The 6,248-nt window shown below is 30.2% G+C and overlaps 1 long non-coding RNA gene across 2 annotated transcripts; it reads left to right on the forward strand.

Moving 5' to 3' along the window:
- The first annotated feature begins 1,202 nt into the window (after window positions 1–1,202).
- On the forward strand, window positions 1,203–3,409 carry LOC122055717. Of its 2 annotated transcripts, XR_006132922.1 has the most exons (5): window positions 1,203–1,363; window positions 1,481–1,508; window positions 1,605–1,658; window positions 2,429–2,617; window positions 3,113–3,409. It is a non-coding gene; the product is annotated as an uncharacterized LOC122055717 (long non-coding RNA). The 2 variants fall into 2 exon arrangements; XR_006132916.1 differs by lacking the exons at window positions 1,481–1,508; window positions 1,605–1,658 and having other exon boundaries at window positions 2,544–2,617.
- Window positions 3,410–6,248: the final 2,839 nt, after the last annotated feature.

The following is a 6,248-nucleotide window of genomic DNA, read 5'->3' on the forward strand; positions in this document are numbered from 1 at the left end:
AATAAATAGAGATTCATTAAATTAAATTGATTTGAGTCAAAGGGTAGATTTGATCAATCATGGGAGATAAGAGGTCAAGTTTGACTTGACTTGAGAGGGAAGATGAAGGGTCAAGTTTGACTTGACCAAATGCCACTTCATTGTGACTTGGCATGGGCCGACCAATGATGATGTTCCACATCATCAATGCTGCATCATTGTATGCCACCTCATGAGGAAGACCAAGAGCCATGACTCTTGGTATTACATGGAGGTATAAAACACTCTAATAAGTGGCCGACCACATGAATGAGTGAGTAAGTGCTTATTCAAGGTCTCTTCTTCTTCCTTTCTTTTTCTCTCCTTCTTCTCCATTGCCGAGACCTCTCAAGAGTGCTAGTACACTCTAAGTGATTCTCTCCACCTTTTGTCCGTGTGGATACGTGTAGAGGAGTGTACATTTGACACTCTACAAGATCCGATAACCATTTGGACGAGCGGGATAAGCGAAGGGCATCGCGACAAGGGTAATACTTCTTTTTCATGTAGATTTAAGGTAGATCTAGTGTAGACAAACATGTACATGAATATTTTATTTATCTTCGCACGGATCCGTGGCTAGCTTCGAGATTTCTGCAATGCAAAAAGCGATTTTTGTGGCTCGAAAATTCTAACAATAACACTATATTAACACTACTTACATCTTTACATTATAGAATTACCATATTAGAAATTCAACTCTTTACAATTGAAAACCATATTCACAAAAATAATTAAACTAACGATCTCAAAGAAGCATTAAGAAATTTAAACAAACACCTTAGTAAATTCTCTCTTGAAAAAATAATTCCTAGACGATCACCTACTACCTACAAATTTCTCACATACATAAATCAAGAGAAGGATTTCCCTTCTAATATATCTACATTCACACACATAAACACAAACTGAAGTGCTTACAGGACCATTACAAACTTTAAGACAATCAAATAGACCTTTATTAATGATACCTAGGAGATTATTAATCAATATTATTACTTATCAATTAAAGAACTTATAGATATTGATCAAAATTTAGATATTTTTTCAAAAAAATAATTAAGTATCTTAAATCTAAGAAAAATATACCATCAAAAATTGTTATCCTTTTCTACTATATTTTACAGACATCATAAAACACAATCATTTCATTAATCATATGGAGATAAAGAATCTAAGAGACTTACTAGATTTACTTCTCTAATTTTCCCTTGGCATTGAGCAAGTTGCCTGTTGCAATGCCATTTTCTTTTTCTCTTGCAACTCGAAGAACCTGGTACCCAACTTGAAACCCTAATCTTGATCTGGCATGGGGAGCAGCAATCTTCCTCCCAGAATCATCAAGGTTTCTTTTTCTCTACTTCGTTTTCGCCTCCTAATTTCTTCCCCATTTGCCTCCAACATCGGGTTCCTAGGTCTGATTTTTTTTCTTTTATGTTTTTTTAATGCCTCGTTCAAATAGGAAACCTAGAGATTACTGAACGAGCGAGGTATTTTCTTTCCATTTCTTCGATTTTTTCTGTTGTTGTTATCCCTTAGTGGAATCATCTTATAAATTCGTAAATTATAGATTTTTGGTACCATAGGGATCGTGTTTCTCATTTTGGGACATTACCTCTTGGGATTTTGCTCGTACGAAGGTTATTTGCTCGTAGACTAGCTATCTAACTGTTCAAGTTCTCTTTTTAAATTCTTCTTTTTTTGTTACATCTATTCAAAAATATATGCAACTAATTATTGGCAGAAGTCCTGGAGGTTTCTTTTGGGGACATGCTTCAATATGTGAATTGCCACTTTTTATTTATGTTATTATAATTCATACGTCGATTATGGTCTTAAACTTGTATGTGTTTGTTACCTTTGTTATATTTCTGGTCATTCTTCCCATATATGAACATTTTCTAAGATGTAGGCTGTAAATGCATATCATTGGTTTCAAAAATATGATATGATAATTACTTTCATACTCGTACAAGCTTTCTTTTAGACTCTAATTGCCTTCCAAATCTATAGAGTTTTGGAAATTTATATAGCTAATCTGCTAAAGGAAAGGACTTTATTATGGATCTTTTTATCAATCTTATTTCTATTTGGATGAAAAAATTTCAGAATTCTTGGATTGTTATGCTCTAATTGCCTTTCAGCGCATGTCTATTTTCAAAGTCCTGGGTCTGCTGTTATTGTAGCCAACCTAGTCCTGATACATGCATTTGACTACCATTCCACCACATGCGACATTTTATCATTCGATTAACACTGCATGGGATACATCTTATCATTAGGATTAATATATTCTGGTACTAATTTCAACAAATTTGTTAACAGAAAAAACAGATATTCCATATCTTTTCTCAGTGCACTTTTGAAGTTTTAGCTCAGTCCTATTTTTCTTGGTCTTTTTGGTTTGTAGGTTCGCTTTCTCACTAAAATCTACCATCCAATATTGACAAGGGAAGTAAATAGGCTTCATATTTTTCTTCAGAGATGCTATTGATCTCTATTAAATAGGTTAATGATTCATACAGCTTGGACGAATATGCCTTGCTATTCTCAAAGACAAGTGGAGTCCAGCACTACAAATTCGAACAGTATTGCCGAGGTGATCATGTCTGTTGAAAATAGGAATTTATTTTTAATTGGTTTGTTTTTTGTTTTTGATTTTATCGTTTTCCATGGTTAGGATTTCATGTCAGATAGAGTCGATCTAGTTCAGAATTAAAGCATTGTTCCAACTGATTGGAATCTATCTTATTTATGTACATGTTTGATGACCTAGTCTTGGAATATATAGAGTTATCTTATGGCAAAATTGTGACATAGTTTTACATAATCATAACTCTCATCTTTTCCTTCCAAGTGAGGCTGTTATTGCTAGTGTTTTGTTTAATTTCTGCTGTGTAATATTTTGTAATATTAATTACTAAATATTATTTGGATATATAATCTTGTGAAGGTATGAAGTCAAAATTATTGGTAGTGGATCCTCTGAAAACAAAGTTATCAATTTTCTACCGAGCAAATCAGTTTACGAAAACTGTCAAATCTAGTTATTGATGTTTATTTTTCTCTCTTGATTTTTTTTTTTTTTTATCAGCATTCAAGCACTATTGAGCGCTCCCAACTCAGATGGCCCACTGAGAATATTGCCCAGCATTGGAAGCTGAAGCTGAAGCTGTAGAGACAGGTATGGGGTTAATTCGTTCCTACCTATATAAGCAGTGTCCTCATCTCTCATATTTGGATGGTGGGATCTACTCGGAGTCAGTAGGATCCACCATCCAAATGTGAGAGGTGAGGGTACTACCTGTCCATTTAGGTTGAAATTTCCCCAGGTGTGGTACTATCCTTTAAAGTCAAATACTGTCTAGGAATTTCAAAAAGCTACCGCTACTTGAATTCCTCGATCCCGTCACTCTCATCCTCATCATCTTGAGTTTAATATATAAATGTTATATATATTATTAGCTTATTGTCTTTGTTAAATCTATTCATTGGATTTAATGGATTGAGAGTACTCCATTTTAATTATAATGTAATAATTTAATATATTAATTATGTGAACTATTTCATCTTAATTTTAATGTAATAATTTTCTTCCTTGATCATAGATATATGTGGAAAGAAAATTAAAATGGGATTTTTATTTCGTCAAGAAGAGTACTCGTATATTTTCAAGAAGATACAATATTACCAGAAAGATATGTTAAAACTAATATGCATAAATGTAAAATTTTTTACTTTTATATACTTAACATGGATCCAAAGATTGTGAATTATGTTTATATATTTTATGTTTAAATTGTATGACATATTCTGGTTCAATAGTAAGAAGATGAATAAGTTGTAATTATATGGATTTAATTAAGTAATTCGTGATGTAAATATAATAGACAATAGTTTTACAAATAGAAAAAATAATAATTTTTATCTTTTGCTAAATAGTTATATTTTAAAAAAGAAAACGGTTTTTATCCATTTAAAAAAATGTTATCTTTGTAAAAAATGATAATATTTTTTGTGTTATCTTTGAGTGGACTTTTAGCATCAGGATTTTTAACAATGTTTTTTTAGCCACAGACAACGCATAAAAAGTATTATCTTTCAACTTTTTTCTTGTAGTAACATAGGGTTGGAAGATGATCTCACGTCTTTTCAAGAAGTCAATCAATGTCCTTATCTAGAAAAATGGGTCAAAGTCATGAGGGTAGATTCGACTGCGGGCTCATAACTAGGTTTAATGGGTCAGATACTTGTTGGCTCAGTTCCAACCTAAAAAAATCGTTGAACCGATAGTTAACAACATGTTCACATTTTTTTTCCCCTTTTGAACATTGGAAACCGATAGTTTTAGTCATTGGGATAAAAGTGTTTTTTTTTATATTCTGAAAGGTTGAGATCATTTGACTATTTTTTTTTATCAATGACTACGATTTAGTGTTCGTTACTCTCCAAACTTTATAAATAGAGAGCTCATTTTATTATTTTCACATCTATTTTCTCTATTTTTATTCTCAATTTTGTAATTTCTACACGTTTTTAACTTCAATTTTATACGTTTTCAATTTCAACTTTCGACTACAGTGGAAGGAGGTTGAGGAGGTTTATCATCTTAATTTTGGAGGGGAAAGAAAAGAGTGAATTTAAATGAGGAGTTCAACATTTAATCCGCCGATGATGAGATCGAGTAACTTCTAACATCTGAAATACAAAGAAGTACCGATGCAATTACTTTTAAGATTTGGAAAGTTTCTCTTTTAACATTTTCTATTTTTAGTAAATATTTTTAAGAATGTCACTTTTACATTAGGAGAATTGAGTGTAAAATGTAAGTACTAGAATACTTCCTACACATTTTAAGCTGGGTACAACTATGGGTTATCGAAATACCACATAGAAGTGAAACACCTAACAAAATATGAAATCGATCGTTCTCAAACACAATTATCTATATTTTTCATTAATGGAAGTAATAATTCTGGTTTATTTTTATATTTCAATAACAAATTAAGAAAATTATTAAATACATTTATTTCTCTAGAATATCTTTTATTTAGTTTTAAATTAAAAGCACTTTAAAAGATTTTTATAAGAATCTCTTAATCTATATATTAAATGTGTTCCTAGACTTACACTTACTCGTATAATTAAAAATTAGTAAAACAAGGGGGATTTAATTGAAGAATTTCATAAATTAAATAATAAAGTTTCTTTATATTCTGAATTTGGAGGATCATTGACAAACATATTTACATATGAGTGTGACTTGTCATTGGATCGATAACTCTTGCAATATCCAAAAAGATTGTTAGTTTATAGATTTTTTGATGAATCACATAATGCTCACAACATTTTACAATTATTATGTTTAATTTTAAAAGAGTATTAATTAACTCAAAATATTTTAAATATCATTTAATAATGCTAGTTATAATAACACTAGTATTAATGAATTAAAATTTATATGTCAACATGTTATTGGTGGTTTATTTTTTTTTAAAATTTGTTACATATGCCATGCTTCAAATTTATACGTTTAAGATGGATTAAAAATTTTAAAAAATTATATTGAACTAATTAGAACTAATATTTCCTATTTATAGTTGCATTCTTCTATGATGAAACAATATAGATCTTGTAAAAACTAATGAAACGAAACCTAAAATTTTTTTACATGATGTACCAACACGTTGGAATTCAACGTGTCAATTGTTACAAGATTCATTTCAATATAGAGAATTATTCTATTTATTTTTTTCATAAAATATTAATAATACTACTATATATTTATCTTCTCAACAATATAATATTTGTAGTGATATTTGTAGAATTTTAAAAATATTTAATGATATAATCAAACAAGTTTCTAATTTTTATTATCCTACTTCACATATAGTTTTAGGCAATTTTTATAGTATAATATTAGTTTTAAATGAATATAGTACCAATGAATTTTTATCTATTGGTGCTGGAGGCACTAGTTAATCAAGCATATGTTTTGATATTAACAAAGGTTAAATGTTAAAGGTTTGTGTGATATAACAAGCTTAACTAAGTGTGCAAGAAAGTTTTAGTTTGGGCGCAGAAATCATGATCAAGTGGATTGGGCAACAAGTGTTGGTGCAGTTTTGTATTGACGGTCTAACTCAAGTTTTGATGAATGACAAGTAAGTTAAGTTAGGTTCTGTTGTGATCTAACTACATGATCAAGTGTGCAGTACGAAGTGCAGATA

This window comes from Zingiber officinale, chromosome 1B (assembly GCF_018446385.1).
Source record: "Zingiber officinale cultivar Zhangliang chromosome 1B, Zo_v1.1, whole genome shotgun sequence".
Taxonomy (NCBI): domain Eukaryota; kingdom Viridiplantae; phylum Streptophyta; class Magnoliopsida; order Zingiberales; family Zingiberaceae; genus Zingiber; species Zingiber officinale.